Source organism: Wyeomyia smithii, chromosome 3, assembly GCF_029784165.1.
Source record: "Wyeomyia smithii strain HCP4-BCI-WySm-NY-G18 chromosome 3, ASM2978416v1, whole genome shotgun sequence".
In the NCBI taxonomy this organism is placed as follows: Eukaryota; Metazoa; Arthropoda; class Insecta; order Diptera; family Culicidae; genus Wyeomyia; species Wyeomyia smithii.
In genome coordinates this window covers 260,287,126-260,308,040 of record NC_073696.1, presented here as the reverse complement: position 1 = coordinate 260,308,040, position 20,915 = coordinate 260,287,126, and the positions used below count along the sequence as shown (strand labels likewise).

General features: G+C 38.4%; 1 protein-coding gene across 5 annotated transcripts in view; it reads left to right on the top strand.

The window, feature by feature from the left end:
• LOC129731910 (uncharacterized) overlaps window positions 1-20,915 on the top strand; it is a 527,400-nt gene that overhangs the window by 426,627 nt on the left and 79,858 nt on the right. The window contains exons 1-2 of one of the 5 annotated variants that reach the window (XM_055692285.1): window positions 9,754-10,049; window positions 10,396-11,059. The exons of 3 other annotated variants lie outside the window; for them this stretch is intronic. The gene's annotated coding sequence lies outside the window, so the exon portion shown is untranslated. Of the gene's footprint in view, window positions 1-9,753; window positions 10,323-10,395; window positions 11,060-20,915 lie in introns of those variants that run through there. One more of the 5 variants, XM_055692284.1, reaches the window with a different exon arrangement.

Below are 20,915 nucleotides of genomic sequence, written 5' to 3'. Positions count from 1 at the left end.
CCTGAGGAAATGCTCATTTACGGCGTTTGAAGCGTTTAAGAGGGGGCACCTCGTAATCCTCGTAGAACCCATTGCCCGTTCCATAAGCAAACCATTTTTGCGTGTCAGCAATAACTACCGCCTCTACAACCGATATCTGTATCAACGTTATTCCCTTAGAACAAGACAATCTCCGTAAAAATCCTAAACAGTTTTAGACTTTCGTCAACTCCAAACGGAAAGATAATGGGCTTCCCGTGGAGATGTTTCTCTTCGCCATCCATTTGCAAAGCGCATTCAACAGCCCCACTGCTTCCGCTCAGCAAGCTACAGATGTATGTAGAGATACACCTACCAGTGAACGTGAACTGAGGAACTTTATAGTAAACCACCAACAGGTAGAATCCGCTATCTCCAAGATGAAATTTTCTACGACACCCAGCTCAGATGGATTACTTTCCTGTGTCCTGAAATGATGAACAAGCTCATTAATCCAGCCTTTGACGTTTCTTTTCAACGAAACGAAGACAAATTTCTCACCAGCTGGAAAGTGGCTGTCATGTTCCCTGCGCATAAAAATAGGAGAAAAGCAAAATATAACAAACTATCGGGGCATAACGTCATTATGTGCATGCTCCAATGCATCTAAGATTGTTATGAATGAAGTACTGTTCTCAAGCTGTAAAAACTATATATCAGCTGACCAGCACGGTTTTTATTCCAAACGATTCGTTTCCACGAATCTAGTTCATTTTTCTTCATACTGCCCACGTAGTACTGATGCCGGTTCTCAGGTTGACGCAATGTATACTGATCTCAAAGCTGATCGATAGAGTTGATCATGGACAGACGGTTTTATGTCAAGATCGGATCCGTATCATCTAAAAGCTTCTCCAACATGTCAGGCGTACCACAAGGAAGAAACCTCGGTCCACTTATGTTCTCACTATTTATCAATAAGCTGTCAATTTCACTGCCACCGGGATGTCGGCTCTTTAATGCGGATGATGTATTTACATAACTGTGGAATGCATCGATGATTGTCATGGGCTCCAACAATGGATCAATATTTTCGAAGAGTGATGCTCGAGAAATCTTCTAACGATTAGCATCAATAAACGCAATGCAATAAAGTTCTATCGAAAAGTAAACCCAATCACTTACAACTACAGCATTTCCAACCAACCAATCTTGTACGAGTTGACCACATTCTAGACTTATGAGTAATACTCGATTCTGGTCTCTCATTTCATCTTAACTATAACAACATAATTACTAGAGCTAACTAACAGCTCAGATTTATGTTTAAAATCTGAAACGAATTTTGCGATCCCCATTGTATCGGGTCGCTGTAATGTGCCTTAGTGCGCTCGATTTTAGAGTCCAACGCAGTTGTATGGTGCCCATATCAGCACACTTGGAAAACAGATTCGAATCTATACAGAAGAAATTCGGTAAATACGCTCTTCGACTTTTGCCATGGCGAGATTCAGTGAACTGGCCACCATATGAGCACCGGTGCAGCCTTGTAGGTCTGAATACACTAGAATACAGGAGGTTCGTTGTTTTGTTCGTTTCGGTCGTTGGAAAAATACTAAAAGGAGACGCTGACTCTGAGCAAATTTTGACTTAATTTTTACGCACCTGAAAAGATTCTACGGCAGCGGGATTTTCTATCTCTCGATGCCCGTTCTCAGAATACGGTCATCACGAGCCGATCCGTTTTATGGTTACCAGCTTTAATGAGGTCTGCCTCTGAATAGGAAGCGAGAACTTCAATGACGAGAATTTAACGAAATAAACTAACCAGGGTCACTGACATTACCTGTAGTATTAGTAATAGCTTTATACTGGCCGACCAATGCACATGGTACTTGTTCGTTTTCTTGTTTTAGTTTGTGATTATGCTTTGAAAATATTTAGTAGAATAAGAAAAGATATGGAAGTTTTTATGCCTCTTTTAATAACAAATTGTGACTCAAAACGGGCTTTTCCTCATAATGAAAAATTCATTAACGCATTTTTAGCCAGATGAAAATAACAGACAAATAAAAAAATGTGAAGTGAAATCTACGAGTTTACACTTTAAGTGAGTTGAAAAACGAACAGAACTATCAGAACGTAAACGCTCAGAAACGTCATCTTTTCGCCAGCAATTTCATTGAAATCACGAAACATTTTAAAGAAGCGCGAGATACTTTGGATGGACGCGGGACCTTTTGTTGAATCGCGGGATGTCTGGTCACTTCAACCTAGTGGTATAATACTGAACGAAATCCACACATGGTACAACCACCAGGTGCTAGATCTACTCCGGAGTGGAAAAGTGATCTTTATTACCAATACTACTTTTACTCCATTTTACTGACTTTTTTTTTATTCTCGCTTATTTTACGTCGGTCTAGTTTCGCCACTGTTGTGGCCAATCACCGACGCCCAGGGAGGCGACTCCACACCCAGGATCCTAACTCACGACCCGTTTTATTAACGGACCGGCGCCAACGGCTTTACTTCCTCATGCGAAGGAAAGCGTGATCCCAGAGATTTTTCGCCTCAGAAAATCTCCCGGTGTCGGCTAGGATTGAATCTAGACCAGTTGGGTTGGTTGTGAGTGGATCACGCCACCTCACAACCATCGACACCTATGTCGGCGGTGGGATTCGAACCCAGGCGTCAAACTTGGTTGGCGGAGACGTTACCAACCACACTAGATTTAACTGACTTACCGCCAAGTATAGAACGCAGCGCCTTACGCTAATGAACACCAAGTGATTTCCTTATAGCGTGCATGATTTATGATCGTTAAGGACAACCGGGAGGAGCAACGTTCAACGATAGTTTTGTGTGAGTCTACAGACTTTGGGACTTCAGCTGGGTGCGTAGGCCATAGAAAATCATATTTTCAGCTGCAACTCGTCGTTTGGCTTCGCGGCTTATGTCGTTGTTACATGTAACAAGAGTATACTAACCTTACCAAACAGTTCCAAGCCGTTGTGTGGCCTTTGCTGTACGTAAGAGTCGTCTCCATACCACTCGGGCCATGGCTGCAGTTCGCCAGCTCTGCTGTCTGCGTAGGGTCCGCAGGTCGTCTTCTACCTGATCGATACACCTTGCCCGCTGTGCACATCTCCGTCTCGTCCTTGACGGATCGGTTCCAAGAACCATCTTTACCGGGCTGTCGTCCGGCTTCCTTACAAAATGCCCCGCTCACCGTAACCTGCCAATCTTCGCGGTGTGGACGATAGATGGCTCCCCAAGCTGCTCCTGCAGTTCGTGGTTCATTCGCCTTCTCCACACTCCGTATTCCATCTGCAGTCCACCGAAGATGGTACGCAACACCTCTCGCTCGAAGACAGCAAAAGCGCTTCGGTCCTTCACACACATAGTTCATGTCTCATGCCCGTAGAGGACTACCGGTCTGATCAGCGGCTAACGAACTCTACTCGATCGGAGCGTCCTCAGGAGACCAAAGTATGCACGAATTCCTGCCATAATGCGCCGTTGAATTTCTCTGCTGGTATCGTCGTCGGCAGTTACCAGTGAGCCCAGGTTCACGAACTCATCGACCACCTCGATTTCATCACCACCAACTTGAGCTCGAGGTGGGAGGTTAGCACTGTTTTCTCGCGAACCTTTCATGTACTTCGTCTTCGTGGGCATTTATGGCCAGTCCAATCCGTTTGGCCTCAGCCTTTGGTCCGATGTACGTATCTGCCATCTTCACAAAGGTCCGAGCCACAATGTCGATATTGTCTGCGAAACCAAACAGTTGAACCGACTTTTGGAATATCGTGCCACTCGTGTTAATCCCCGTTCTTCTAATGACACCTTCCAGGGCAATGTTAAACAGTAGGCACGAGAGACCATCACTTTACCTTAAACCTCTTAGGGTTTCAAAGGGATTCGAGAGTGTTCCCGATACTAAAACTGCACACATCACTCGATCCATCGTCGCTTTGACCAACCGCGTTAGTTTGTTCGGAAATCCGTAGTCGTGCAGAATTTGCCATAGATGGTCCGATCGATTGTGTTGTACGCCGATTTGAAATCGATAAACAAATGATGTGCCGGACCGCGAACATCTGATCCGTGGTGGCGCGGGCATCCATGAATTTCGCCTGGCAGTGCCCCACAAACTGCTTCGCAAATAGTCGAGGGCAGACTATCTCCACTCCAGCTTGTCGCCCTATTGTAAATGGGACACACAATACCCTCCAGCCACTCCTCCGGTACTCGTTCTTCCTCCCAAACCTTGACAATGACCCAGTGCACGGCTCTAACCAGTGTTTCTCCACCGTATTTTAATAGTTCGCTGCGAAGTTGATCCACTCCAGCAGTTTTATTGTTTTTCAGCCGGCCAATCTCCTCCTCTACCTCCAGGAGATCGGGTGCTGGAATCCTGATGTCTCCAATTGGTGCACCAAGATCAGTTGCCATACCGTCCTCGCGGAATAATGCAACCAACGTTGCCAGTATGCCAGATATTTGTAAATGAGCCAGATATTTGCCAGATTTCATCCGCGTCGTTTCGCAAAAAGGTCATTACTGCGAGATGGGCCGCGCCTGGCCTTTACCTACCTACACCCGGCGAGAGCAAAAAAAAAGGTCATCACTTTCAATTCTGCAAGGAATTTTATCCAAAAATGAGTGACAGATTTTTGCCAGACTTTTTATTTTCGTTTTGCCAGAATTCATTCAGAACTTGGTGGCAACGCTGACTGCAACGTCGCTTGGATGCTCGTCGAAGTGCTGCTTCCACCTTTTGATCACCTCACACTCGTTTGTAAGGAGGTTGCCATCCAAGCTCCTGCACATATCGGCTTGTGGCACGGAACCTTTACGCGAGCTGTTCAGCTTCTCGTAGAACTTCCGAGTGTCGTTAGCTTATTACAGCACCAAGGTAGATGAATTCTTCAACCACTTCTTAGATTTCCCCATCAGGCTCAACGTCAACACCAACACCACTATCATTCCATCGCTCTCTGCCAGCTACCGTGTACCTTGTTTTGGCTAAGTTGATGATGAGCCCCAACTTCGTTTCCTCTCTCCTATTCGTGCATTCGACCAGATTCTTAAAATAACCCGGTAAATACTGGGAAAAAATGGACCCAAATTCTCACTAAATAAACGCCGCTGAGTTGGCAACTTTAAATAGAGATTTTAATGTAAAATTGGTCAAATAATCGATTGGTGATGGTTTCATCCTGTGCAGGGCACGGAAAAGGGTCTATTTTTCCCTTTTCACCCTATATTTGCGTGTTTTTAGGTTTACTCTGTCGTAGCCACGATCAGCCATGGGGTAAATACGTGCTGGCCTAGCGCGGGTTTTGCATAGCAACACGATATGACGTGTTTTGCAACCACCACTCAGTGTTAGTGTTAGACAGGTGGCACGAAGGGTGATATTTTAAACACCGAAGCCAGTGTCAATGTTATATGATCAGCACTGGTGCCTCAAGCTTCGGCAAACGCCATTTAGTTTCCGGTCCTAGAAACGATATACTTCTCAAAATATTTAACAACAAACGCCGCTCAGCTTACTGTTTAAGAGAGAACTTATCGTCTGCGAAAAGTTTCTGAGAATCGAATGATGATAGTTTCATTTAGATCCAGGTCTTGTAGGTGGTATAATTTACCACAATTCACCTTATTCTTGCAATCTATAAAATAAAAATAAGTTGAAGTCCATAAATCACGATTTAACTCAAGAACGGTTCAGCGGATCGGCGTGAAAATTTTCATGTGGAAGATTTTGGAGCCGAAAAAAGGTTATTATGTTGCTTTGAGGCCCCTCCTTCATCTGAAAGAGAATTTATGCATAACTCATGAGCTGATCAAGCAAATGGAACCAAATTTGGCATTTGGAGGTTTTTTGGAATCAAGAAATGTTTCCGTGGTGGTTTTACACTCCTTCCTCCTCTAAAAAGGTGGGGTCTCTTACAAATGAAACACAAATTTCTGCATAACTCGAGAACGAATCAAGCAAATGGAACCAAATTTAGCACGCAGAAGCTATTGGGAGAAGGAAATATTTATGTGACAGTTCGAGACCCCTCCTCTGGAAGGAAAGGGCTCCCATACAAATGAAACACAAATTTCTATATACCTCGAGAACTAATCAACCAAATGGAACCAAATTTGGAATGTGTCTTCTCTTGAATGTGACAATACGCCGTGCAAGAATTATAATCTGTCCATGCCACCTTTTTCTCAAATTTGCATATCAATTTTTATACTTGTAGCTCCGGTCCTGTATGTTGTATATTTTTTTATCAATTTCACACTAATATCAATTCAATAATAATCACCAATGATCATCTTTTAATAGTTTCTCAAGCACCTTCGCTTTCCTTCAAAACGTTTTATTGCTATCCTAATCGTCACTATTCTCATTCCCGTGAATCGAAATCTCCGAATTGTTCATAGTATACCATACCATTCGAGTATCAAAATCCTTGTCCTGTGATTTGCGAAGGTGGGCTTTAAACTCTATATTAGGGTGGGGAAAAGTGATCGATTTTCCAAAACCAAGTTTTTCGGTCCTATTTGGGGTCCCAAACAACCCTAAACTCACCTGAAGTCGATTGGTTTTGTCTCCGCTTGGCGCATTTCATTCCAAATTTGTATGAAAATTCATATGGGAAAACCTACTTTTTTGCATTTACCTTTCCAAAGAGCTGAATAATGCTCTAATAATGCACTACATTAAGTTAAAGTATATTATTTTAGATGCCTAACAACTTTGCAGAAGACACTGAAGAGCTAGAATGTCCCTAAGAAGAGCTATAGCTGTTCAAAATTGAGTATGTCGATTTGAATGCAGAAAATCTTGTTTTCTGCCAACATTACCAATGTACCGGCGTCAGTAGGATTCCCATCAGAAGTAACCTGTCGTAACGAGTTTATACACTCAGCTGGACTAAGCATAAAAATTAAGATCAATATTCTAGGCGTAAATAGAATCTACAACGTGTTTTAGAGGTTACTTCTGATGGAAATCTGACTGACGCCGGTACACTGGCAGTGTTGGCAGAAAACATGATTTGCAACAAAAATTTCGACATACTCAACTTTGAACAGCTCTAGTATTTTTTGGCACACCCTAGCTCTTTAGTGTCTTCGGCCAAGTTGTTAGGCATCAAAAAACCTATCATTTGGAGTCAGAAACCTGTGGTTTGAGCCATTTTGAATTCTTTAGAATGAAAAATGCAAAAAAGTTAGTTTTTCCATACAAATCTCCATTTAAATTTGAAATGCAATGCGCCAAGCGGAGACAAAACCAATCGACTTCCAATAAATTCAGGATTGTTTGGGGCCCCAAATAGAACAAAAAAAACTTGGTTCTGGCTTTCTGCTATCAAGTTTCGTTTTTCCATATAACGATTCCTCACCCTATTCTATATAGGATCCGACCAAACTAAAGAAAATCTCATCATATCCATCAAGTTAACCTCTGGAGATGTTTTTGGGGTAAGATAAGAACGTACGGATTTTGTAGCGCTCATGACACCATTTTTCCGCCTGCTTGTCAACGAAGTTCATGGTATATGGCTGTAAAAGTGATTATATTACTTTGTTCCATATATTATTATTGCCATGTTTCGTTTTCCAACGCCATTGATCCATGCGTTAACTTTAAGAAACACATATTGTTCGTTCACTCCGGTTGATACAGAAAATACCAGTTTCAAACTTTCTTTACGCCTATTTGAATCGAAATAGGTAATCGTAAGATCTTTGAACGTATCCGGAATACAAATTGACAGTTATCGATAACGTCTGGCTTACACTGCAGAGTTGAATTGTGTTTCAATAGAGATGTATAAAAAGCCTTTACGAACTCACAACAAGTATGCTAAAATCAAGGTTGCCTTGAGGTTATTTGCCAATCGCTCATGATAATCGATCGAATAGTTGGCCGAGATTTGAATATTCCAATCTCCAAATTTCCTCAAAGTCAATTGCCGTCCTCTCGATAACCAACAACTTCAAAAACCTGGAATAATAGCACTACTTGGCCCTATAACATAATGCAATTCTTACCGAGTTTTGAAGTATTATATTGTGTTCACACTACAGAGTTAAATTATGCAAAATTACTCCAATTGTGCAACTTTTCAGTAATGCACAGTTACAATTATGCACATTCCAAATCTGGTTCAATTTGCTTGGTTAGTTCTTAAGTCGTATAAAAATTTGTGTTACATTTGTATGGAACCATTTTCCTTGCAGATGAATAAGTTCATTCTTGTACAATAAGCTGAGCGGCGTTTGTCTGCAAACGACCCCTGCCCTGTTTGTTCTTACCACTTCTCCCGCAGGTGGTTTAATGGCACTTTACATGTTTTCCCACAGTCCATCTATATTTTAGACCCTCTCCTCCTGTTGTTCTGCGATCTGTTTATCCAGCTCTCTGGCGTTATCAGCTTCTGCGCCATCCGCCTTTAACTGCTGGACGTTGTAACGCATCCCTGTGCAAGAATTCAGCACGTTCGACAACCGTACGCAGATCTTACATACGACGAGATAGTGGTCAGAGTCCCGAAGAGACCTGACATCTGTAACATCCGAAAAGTGTTGACCCACAATCAGAATGCTATCAATATAGAGTTGGGTGTCTCCAGGTGTGTTTCCAAATATTTAAACGTGGAAAATAGGTGCTACAAATGACCATTTATCGGCATTCTTCGGCCTCAGGCTGTTATCATTGTTTGTTGAATGAAGACTTTATATATCAATGATTGTTCGAAAGAAATCTACTTCGGGCTAGATGAACATAACAGTGAATATGATAAATATGTTTCTCAAACACTGATTTGGGTGGGTAAATTAAATTACGGTACTTATTGGTTTCAAAACTTACTAAAAACGTTTGTTCGGAACACATAATAGCCTACGGAAATTCCTGTACTTTAATTTTAAGATGTTTAAAAAAGTTATGTTATATCGAGTTACGCTATATCGAGGTTGCCTTATATCGAGGTTACCTTATATTGAGGTATGATTGTAGTACATTAGTTACCATAACAAAATCACAATTTTCCGCATGTTGGTAGACGAATGGCTAATTTTCCAATCGATTGCTGAAAATCCGTTGAAAACTGAGTTATTTACATTTGATTTTTCGTGACCCCTCGATGTTTTCGGTTTTTCAATTTGTCCCCTTCTAATATTTCCGTAAAACGTTATTCTACGTCAAAACATAACTCTTGAAATTATTATCTCAATCGACGCGTAGACTCCTGTTAACTCTGAACTTCTTATCACCCTCAAAGTCAATAGAGATTATAATCAAATATCTTTACCCTCTCTGTTCCTAACCATTTCTCACAATCAACCCATTCATCGAAGCACCGCGCACTCTCGTGCGCGCTTAGCCTCCCGCATTATCAGCTCCTGGTCGACCTCTCGCAGCGACCCTACCGAAGGCGAAGAAATAGCAGCACAAAGCGGAAACCCCAAGAACCGAACGTCCATCCCGATCGAATCCGATCCGATCCGATCCGATCGTCGTCTTTACCATCGTCATCGTCATTCATTACTTACTTACCATCATCAGGTCCGGTCCGATCCGAACGGCTTTGCACTGTTGTTGTTCCATTCCATCCACTCCACACACTCTCGTTTCGTTCCTCATTCATTTGTTCACTCGCACTATCTTGCTTGTGCTGCCTCCGTCGAAGCATACGATGTTGTTGAAACGCATACCCTGCCTCTCTTCTCCCCTTGCTCTAGCATCGGTTGCGTCGGTCGTTGTTGTCGATGGTACAAAACCAGTCCGTCAGTCAGTATCGGACTTAGCTATGATGCGCGCGCGACTTAAATCTTCCGCCGCCGTTGGACCGACGATAGATTAGATTAGGCGATTTCGAGTGAATTTCGTTTTGTTTTTCTTTTTTTTTGTTCGACTCATCGCGTGTAAATGTGAATTTGTTTCGTTATCAATAAACGCCCCTTTATTGACATTTTCGAACATCGCCGTAAGCTCTCGCTTACGCAAAGTACTTTCCAGCGTAAACCGAACAAAGTTGAGAGCCTCGCTCGAGTTTATCCGGCACTTCAAGTTCAAGGTAGAAGTAAGAGTAATTTCGCACTTTGCTCCCCGCTAGCGAACTGAACCATGATCGGTGCAAATCAGTGAAGTGTGTGAACGAGAAATGTGTTTCATTTTCTCCTAATTGCATCGCAGGAAAAGTGCGAAGAAAGCGTGAAAATTGTATTGGCGGTGCATCGGATCCGGCCTAGCAGCTTAGCAAGTAGCAGCATTAGCGCCCCGGAAAGGAAAGGGGTGGAATAATAGGAAAATTGCATGCGGTGTTGATCGCGATTGCACCCCACCTCCCGTGCGTTCCGCTCATACCTCTAGCGTCTACAGTGTTTGTGATATTTTTTTATTTTTGTTTTTGCTTTTCACAGTATTTCCGAAGAAGTGCCATATACCCAAGCCAAGTGGAGCGATTTGCTAGGATGCTGCAAATAGTGAATAGTGAAGCTGCTCAAATGGCGAGTGAAACGAGTGTTTCGGCGAATAAATGAAAAAAGAAGCATATAGCGAGAGTGATGAGGTCTGTGTTTTTGTGTATGCATGGGTAGCCTAGCAGAGGGCGATAGTGGAAAATCAAAAGCTCTATCTTGACATAGATTTCAAGTGAAACTCGTATGTAAGGAGGTACAGAAGAAGAAGAAGAAAAAAAGTGATCGGAGCCCAGAAGCCCACAGCAAAAATAGGAGTAAAAGTTTCGTCATTCCGTCATCGTCCGTGAGCACGAGTGCAAAATACAAAAAAAATATATTCAAGACTGACGGGAGGATGTTGCCGCAATCAGAAACCCCTTGAAGGCACCATCACTTCGTTCTGGGGCGTTTTTTATTCGCCAGTGGTGCCACCGAGTTTGGCGCTTTGCCCATCGTGTGAATTGTGAATTTTCGAGTCTTTGTTAGCAGCAACCGATACCTAAAGGACTTGAAAGGAATCGACTTGACACCTATCGAAACGGAACCGCGTGGGGGAGGCGGTGGAGAACTCGATATTGAATCGAGGCATCGCATCGCATAATATATGCATGATAGACAACAGCAGGTACGACGAGAACGTGCGGGATTTTCTCGAACGGAAATAAATCCTTGATCATATAAATACGCGGAAATTAACGTTCACGAAATATTCATGAGGAAAATCCGATCGAAATGGCAGTTATCTTCCTGTGAGGGATGATATCCAATATGTGGCGGCATATCATCCATAGCATATGTGTTTGCTGAATGCTGGCGTTAATAAAAATTTGGGAATTACAATGCATTAGATTGGTTGACTGCCTCCCAGCTTTTAATTTTCTACTGAGAACCTACTGGGTAGTGAATCAATTATTTTCCATTCATTTACAAATATAAAATCAGGACTAGGAAAACATATCGCATACAGAATTATATGATTTTTTTTAGATATTGGATTTCACGTTGATATGCACGTTTAGATATTGGATTTCACGTTACTTTTCAACCGGATTATTATCACTTATTTTCATTTATGTTATCATACTATCAACACATATATAAATACTTGTTTTGTTCTATACTAAAGGCACAAATTCTAGATTTCAACAAGAACTTGGAATCTGGAAATAAGAATTAGAATTTTCAAAATAATTGAATCAATATTTTTTCAATTATTGTAACGCAACTGGGAATGATTTAAAGACCTAAAATATAGTATTCGCAGTAAGGGATTTAAACCCCAAAATAAAAAAGTAGAGCATTGTGTCTAAGACACGACAGCGTTATTGACGTTGGACAACGCAAATTATTATTCATAAAACTCTTCAGTGATATTTATGATGGCAGAAATTAGTACGAGAAAAATCAATCAAATACATTCGGTAAACTGAGTGGTCTTGAGAAAGACGGTTTATAAGCAACATTTTGGAGAGTTCTTCACGCTGACTGTCCACATTTCACGACTACAAATCACACTGAATTGCAACACGAAACAGCGAATTTTAGCATCGCGTAACTGAAAGCTCGATATTTGACTGCCAACACGAAAAGAGGGGTAAATGTTTCATAAACTGTCGAAGTTAGAGGAAGCGAGCTCGTGGTCAGTTCAATTTCGCTCAACTGGATCTATTACAACTCGCCTATTCTCGAGTCTACTACAGTAATCACCCGATTATATCTGTACCCGATTTTATCTGCCCCTGATTTTATCAGCCCCTGATTTTATCACATTTTTCACCCGATTTTATCATCATAAAACATTTCATTAAAAAAATGTCAGGGTGAACTGATTTTCTATTACGCTTCAATATTTAAGATATTTTTCATAATTCTGTGTATCATTCTGGATGCAGTTTACATTAAAAATTCAACCAATGCACAATGTTACATTTTGCTGTTATCGTGCGAATAATTGAATAGTGATACAAATGTTTATAATAACCGCATAATATGTTCGGAGTTAATAAGTTTAAAGTTTACAAATATTTGAAAACGCAACTTTTGATGAAGAAAGCTGGGTGATCAATCCTCCTAAAAGTGAGATAGAATATTTACTTTTTCGTTAGATAAAGATAGACGCTTGGTGTCTTAGGCAAAGTATTAAGTGATCTCAAAACAAGAAACTTTACAGAAGACATCTTGTTTCTATCTCTTACATATTGCAACATAAAGTTTTCTATGAGAAGGCATTAAAAATCGTTATATACATTTTAAGATTTTTCTGGTTGGAATATGTGAGAGATATCAGCATGCTGTCTTCGGCAAAGTTTAGTGTTGTGAGAACATCTAATATTTTGCTTATGGTACTGCGCTACAAAAAAGAAAGTAATTCATTTTACCAATTCAAACAAAAACATGAACGAATAAAAAACTTAATTGTAATTTATTTGCAACTTTACATGGTTTTTTCAGAAAAGTTTTAGGCAACTGAACTATCTATCCAAAAAAATGTTTTAAAAAAATAGTGTCGATCGATTTTTTATAGTCACTTTTTGTTTTTGAATTTTTTTTTTCAGTACAGGATCCTCAAATTGAATTTTTTAAATATTTTTTTATAAAAGCTCAGACAGTTTTCTCAAATTCATTTCTTGACAACTTTTCTCTATCTTATGTCATTATTCAGATATTTCGATTTATGAAAAAACAACTGCAGCTTTTTTCATATGTTTGTACAGATGAATTTTCCAAAAAAAAAATTAAAATCGCTGATTTTACGTATTTAGTTATTGATTTAACATCTTCAATAAAAAAAATAAAATTTTAAAAATTTCCCGATTTTATCACTTTCCCTATTTTATCACGCCAAAAATCATCAGGGTGAGATAAAATCGGGTGATCTATGTATTCATCTTTATTGTGTCAGAAGTTTGAGTTTAAAATATTTCAAAGCCCGAATGCATTGATCGGAGCTAAGAATAAAAAATTCATATTCCAAAATCAGAAAAGCAAAATCAAGAATACGGAATGATTATTATGAAGGACTATGATTACGTATTCTTAATTTTTTTTATGTCTAAAACTGAAAAATTCAATTCAAAAGCTGGAATCCTAATTTCGCACGAGAATCAACATATCATTTTCTGGAGATAAAAACAAAACAATCCTGAAGAAAGTAGAAACTATAATTCGCAATCCAATAAAAATTTGAAAATCTGCGCGGATTTTGTGTACCCCAAATTTGAATTGAAAGGCTGAATACAGTCATACCTCGATATAAGGCAACCTCGATATAACGTAACTCGATATAACGTAACTTTTACCTAGATATAACGTAACTTTTTTTTATTTCCCAAAATTAAAGTACAACAATTATTTTTGGGGTGTATAATGTTCCGAATAAATGTTTTAAGTAAGTTTTGAAACCAATAAGTACCGTAAAATGGGGTAAAATTGACATTTATTTTGACGTGGGACTACGTCTTCGTTTACTATACTGGGATGCATTCTGTAAAATTGGAAATGAAACACTGGCAAATGTTGCGTCAGATTTCAAACGTTAATAACAGCATAACCACATGATGGATAAAAATAACCAATATGTTGTTCGATAGATAAAATGTAATTTTTTTAAATATGCTAGTTATCACTCTAATTTCATTGCCAAGCGGTAAAATTGATAAAAAGTTTAAATAACAAATTTACGCAAATAATGAACCAATTACATGCAAGCATTCCTAGCACAGACGACGTGAATGGACACCATCTGTTCCCTGTGATATTCTCTGTATCAATATCGAAATGAAAATTGACAGAGTCTCCCCGTCCCAATAGGTCAATTTATTTTTGCTTCCATGAGCTTAGACTAATATGATGTCTCGAAGATAAAAGTTTTCCGAAAAGTTTGAAACAATCCCCATTCTTGAACAATTTCTTAACCTGCTCTCAGAACCTAATAAAAACTGATGTCTTGATAGAAAATATGCCGGTAAAAGCAACAGTACCAGTACCGTCTATGATTGCAGCGGTACTCTTCTATTCGTACAGCAGCGGTACTATTCGTATTGTGGTATTGTGGTACACTTTTGTTCGTACATTTCTATTCGTGTGCTCGAAGAAAAACTGCAATGCTGCTGCTGATGATGATTGAAAGTTTATCTCATAAAAATGATTAAATTTTTGCAACGGTTGTTTATTTAATTTTATTTTCGATTATCACTAAATAATCGTGACCGAATAGTATCGAAAGAGTAAATTCCCAAATATTCACATTCATAGAAGAGTAAGAGCTTGCGAATGCTTGTGAATTTTTGGTTTATTTACTAAGATTCATTTAGAATTTCTTTTTACATTTCAAAATTGTTAGATGATATTATTCTAAGCTTTACCCAAATAAACGTATATTAGCTGTCTTCGTAATACAGCTAATGTGGTTGTAGGCAAATTAAAAAAATTGTCAAACAACAAACAAAAATGGAATTGTTGATTGCTACGATTTTTTGCTGGAACTTGTTAATAATTTTGTTTAACATATCTTTTTATGTTTGCCAATTAATGAACCTTTGTAAGGGCTTCCATTTTATTTTGAAAGTAAGATCCATATTATAGATTTGATAGAATAAGGCAAAACCATTCATTATGATAACGTAAATAGTTGGTTTTTGAGGATACAGAGTTAATTCTGACTTTGACGCATTACAAGAAATTCTTGGTGCTTCTTCAACAAGCACGATATGCTTGTGCCTTGTCAAATACATGTTGTTTGCACACAAAAAAATACTACAGGCATAATATCGCCAAAAATAAACGATATTCTTCCGAGTGTTGCTGAATATATTTCAAAAATTCATTTCCAGGAGAGGCTGCAAATAAAAATACGTACAGTCGCTGAGCAAACACATTGATTCTGTCTGCAGACTCTGTATATTTTGTAACAAAAAATCTCCTAATTATAGTGTTAAGTCCCACGTCACCATTCCATACAACCCTAGGGCTGTATACCTTGTAGTATTTTCAATGTTTTGTAACTGGTTATGTTTGTCTACGAAAATGGTCTTAAAGGGACAAAATACAGATTTATATATACCTTTAGGTGAAGGAAAATAAGTTTTTGCGCACTTCTGAGTAACCATCAAGAATCTTGCATCAATAAAAAAAAATTTTTTTTTCGTGCTTCGATATAACGTAACTCGATATAACGTAACGAAAATAAAAATAAAGTTGCCTTATATCGAGGTATGACTGTATAACAAAGATATAATACGTGCCGATCGATTGGAGACGGATCTGTCAACAGTTACAAGAATGCATAAAGTTCTTTCTAAAGATCATTTAAATGGCATTCTTAAAAATAGGATGGAAGTTTTACCATCGATTCCTCTCTCTGAAACACTGGAAATAATGAAAGGAACTAACTTTCCTGGGTAGATATCTGTATCTAGTGGAGCGTACCCCTGGGGGTACTCGAGAGCTTTCAGGGGGTACGCGAAAGAACAGTCAGTAATGGCGGACAAAGCAATTTTTCTTTACAATACAATATTTTCTGTTCAATCTTGTTCAATTTCAATTTTTCCAGTATTATTTTAACAAGAAGGGAAAGAAGTGCTGATCCCCCTGTGGACCGAATTATTCAGAGCTTGGAGGTAGGCTCTAGCAGTTTTTGTTTCCAAAGCGGGAGGAACAGATTAAACGCGCGATAAAGCCTTTTGACCCATCAGTCTGCTCTGTTCTATTACAGACAGTGGAAAAAAGTGAACTCTGTTAACTCGATGAGCTTATTGAACTCAGTTGAATCTACAATAACGGCGCTACAATCACTAGTTCATAAAATCAAGAAATCGCTTCAAGCCAAGGGGATTGCTTTGGTCGGTTTTCTTGATATTAAAGGAGCATTCGACAACGCTCTAATAGCTCGAAGCGTTCCACAATGGAAACAGAACCCTGAATAACTGTATTATCGAATGGATAGTGGCGATGATAAAATATCGAAAAAATTCAGCTGACCTTGAAGGTACGCTAGTAACCAGCAGACCGGTTGAGGACTGTCCTCAAAAAACTCAAAATGATGTAGGCGTAGTAGTTCATGGGAAGTTTGATATATGATGGCCTAAGCCAAATGTGGTAGCTGCCTATGCATCGAAAACTGGGGCAATGAGAAGCACACCTTCAGCTGCTTCGGATACCCTTCCTAATTTGTACCTTTACACCAGTTTATGAAGCAGCAAGCTGCTGAAAGATTTCAGATAGTGAAATAACATCACATTAAAGGATCTAAACTCGGTGTGTAAATAATAGAGGATTCGATGACAACGAAGACAAACTGTGAAAGTGGTTAAATGAAGGAAACCAAATAACCACTTTGGGAATATGGTGGGCCATGTCTACATTCAGATTCCATTGTGTTTCACACCGATGGGTCGTGAATGAGTGAAAATACTGGAGCAGGCGTGGTTGGAAATTTATCCTATAACTGAATGCGTGGATATTTGTTTAAAAAGGAACACAAATTTGCAAAAATGTGCAGTCTAGCAAGAGAAAGTAAAGGGTCATATTTCATTAGTCCGGGACCATTTTGTGGAGTCCCGGAGTATGCTTTGAACACTGAAAAAAAAAATTGGGAAATTTTCACTGTCAAACTGGAATGCCATGGATACAAACCAAAAGTTTTATAAGACGAATAAAAGCCCAGACCTTACTAAATTTTGGAAGAAATGATTTCGGACTGCAAGTCCGAAGCTCGTCTAAATATAAAGGGAAAAACTCGTTCAACAGAAGCCATTTCTGCCAGTTTGAAACTGAAACTGCTGAACATTTATCCTGCAATTGTGGAGCACCGTTCAATCGGAGGATGTCTTTATTTTAAAACGGGCTTACTAAAACCTTTAGAACCAAATTTCAGGTAAAATATTATAATTTCTAAAACGAGTCGTTTGTGATAAATTATGGGTCATCCAACAATAATCCTAATCAATGGATGCAGATGTGTTTTAGATCTACAGAAGAGGAAATGAATTATGTTCGTGGATAACGAGAACTGAGAGCTTGAATGTTTTGAGATAAGAGTAAGTTTCACACTGTAGTGAATAAAACTTAAATACTACAAGGTACACAGCCCTAGGGTTGAATGAAATGGTGACGTGGGACTAAATACTGCAATTACTGTAATTACAGACACAATAAATTCGTTTGTTCAGTGATTTACGTATTTTAATTTTTACTTTCCCTTAATTTTTTCAGAAATATTTTTATTTACACTCGAAAGAACTTCATTTACACCTGGTGATGTTGTGCCTGTAGTGTTTTTTGTACAAACAACATTTAACAATTACAACGAAGTTAAAGTTTCAAAAGATTCATTTTTTTGCTCCACAAGTTTGTTACATTTGCCAACAATTACATCACTGTATTACGAAAACAGCTGATACAAGTATTTTATTTTATTTGTAAAGTTAAAAATAAAAAAATATCTAACAATGGTGAAATGTAAAAAAAAATGATTCTGAATAGATCTTGGTAAATAGACAAAAAATTCATAAGCACTCGCCGACTCTTACTCTTCTTCAAATTAGTATTTTTAGGAACTTACTCATTCGATATTATGTCGGTCAAGATTATTTAGTGAATATCGAAGATAAAAAAATAAGAAGAAGAAATAATTACCGTTGAAAAAATGTTCAATCCTTGTCAAGTAATTCATGGTTTTGTAATCATATTCATGAGATAAACTTTCAATCACCATCAGTAGCAGCATTGCAGTTTTGATTGCACGTGAATAGAAGTCGTGCAATAATAGACGACGAGAAACTAGCGGCACTCTGCTTCACATATACACTAAAGTCGCTTTTTACGCGGGGGATACGTGCCGCGTAAAAAAAACCGCGTAAATTCCGGAATCCGCGTGAAAAAAACCATCGTTAATTTTGCATTCCGAGTGAAAAAATCCGAAATCCGGGCAAAAAAAAAAGAAATACCGCGTAAATTCCGGAATCCGCGTAAAAAAAACGCGTAAATTCCGGAATCCGCGTAAAAAACCGCGTAAATTCCGGAATCCGCGTAAAAAAAGCTACGTAAAAAAAACCGCGTAAAAAGCGACCTTAGTGTACTCTACGGTACTGTTCCTTTCACCAGCATGTTTCCTTTCAAGACATCAGTTTCTATTACGCTCTTACAGCAGGTTTAGAAATTGTTCAAGAAAAAGGGGTTGTTTTGAACTTTCCGAAAAACCTCTACCTTCGAGACATCAAATAAGTCTAGGTTCATGGGAGCAAACATAAATTGACCTATTGGGACGGGGAGACTCTCATTTTTTTTTTGTATATTAATACAGAGAATATTACGGAATGGTTGGTGTCTATTCGTGTCGTCTGTGCTAGGAATGCTCGCATGTAACTTTTAATCGATTATTACCGGTTTGCAATGAAAACACAATGAGAACTAGCGTGTGTGTGTGTGTGTTTACAATTCATCTCCCACTGGCCGGTGGTGCTTTTATGGAAAAAACCTATCTGCATCTATTTCTATTTGAAGATGATTAATACTTTCTTTTTTTATATATTACATAATACAAAGATGCAAATATTTTCAGCCCTGGAGATGAAAGGTGACAGCTCTAGTGTTCATCCAACGATCCATTTCAAGAATGCCTGGTCATACACGTACATTCCGAAATCGCCTTCATAAACACTAAGCTCCGCATGAATACATTGTTATATCTATTGGACAAAACATTGTATTCACACTTCCAAACTAATTTACGTTAGTGGCTCGTATTTAATAATAATTGATGTCTTAAATACAGTTTAGATCGATCACACCAACTTCTCCTTAAAGAAATTCTTCGCTATTAGTGTACAGATTCGAATCTGCCCAACATTTAGATGGTAGCTGGTTCGTTTACCCGCCACCGAATGGCGGTGGCGCTGCGAGCGTATAAAATTTTACTTCTTGGTCGATGAGTTTCGTGACTGGCTCAAGTGATCCTCAGAAAAAAAAACAAACACTTCTAAAATATAACGATACTTATCCTGCCCGGAGCGGTCCGTTGATGCTCTTCGCGAAAAGCCTAGCAAGAAAAGGTTCAGAATCATAGAAAAATAATATTCGGGTAATTACAGGTCTGTTAACTGGTTACTAGGGTGTCCCAAAAAAAATCGATGTTGAAAAAGTCAAGGTGCTCAGCCCTAAACTGAAAGATAATGTTATTTATAGCATTTTTGTAGAGCATTTCGACTTTCTAGAAGGTCGTTTTCAGGTTGCCCAAACGTGATTTATAAAAAAATGACTTTTTTAAGCTACAAACCCACTTTTTGCACTTTTTTCAATTCTGTTCGATTTCTACATTTTTTGGTACATTTTTTTATTCTTGTGGGATTGTTTTTGAATATTTTGCCTGGTTTGGTTCAGCATTGTATTCAGTTTTTGACTCCCAGAGCCCATTAAACATCACAAAAAAAATAGTTTTTCTAATAATTTTTAGATAAAACCCTTCAAAACACAAATAAAAAAAACTTTGAGCAAGAACTGAAATTTTCATTGCAAAGCGGGATTTACGACGAAAATTTACATGAAAAAAGATACTCAATATCTCATCGAGAAGCTGAGATATTGGCATTTTTCTATGTGATGGAAAACTTTGCATTTTAACAAATATGTTTAATAACTGTTTTATTTTGGGAGATGAAAAATAACAATGTTCAGAAAACAAATGCATTTTTGGATGGCTGATAACTTAGTAGAAGGTTCCAAAATTTGGAAAAATCTGCGAAAAAAGTTAGAACGAAAATTGTGATTTTTCGTGCCTTCAAATAGAAAACTCAATGTTGCTCGTAATATGTAAGAGATAGAAACATGATGTCTTCGGTAAAGTTTCTTGTTCTAATATAACCTGAAACTTTGTCGAAGACACCTTGTGTCTATCTCATTCTGATTAAAAAGTAAATTTTTTATCTCACTTATTGGATTTATCACACTTCTTTCTACATTAAAAGGTGCATTTTTGAACATCCTGAAACTTCTCTGAACATACTTCATGACTATAATCAACATTTGATTCACTATTTAGGAAATTATACGCACAAACGGCAAAATAAAACACTGTGCAATGGAGATATTGAGCTTTAGTGGCATTTTTGACAAAATGCATAGTTTTCCATCACATGTAAAAACGCCGATATCTCAGCCCCCCGATAAGATATCAAGGATCTTTTTTCATGTAAACTTTCGTCTTGAATACCGCTTTGCAGTAAAAACTTCAGTTATTGATCAAAAAATTTTTTTATATGTGTTTTGAAGGGTTTTATCTGAAAATTATAAGGAAAATTCACTTTTTTGTGATGTTCAGTGGGCTCTGTGAGTCAAATAATTGAATACGACGCTGAACCAAACCATGCAAAATATTCAAAAACAACCCCACAAAAATAAAAAAATACATGGAAAAATGTAGGAATCGAACAGATTTGAAAATAGTGCAAAAGAGTGGTTTTGAAGCCTGAAAAAGTCATTTTTTC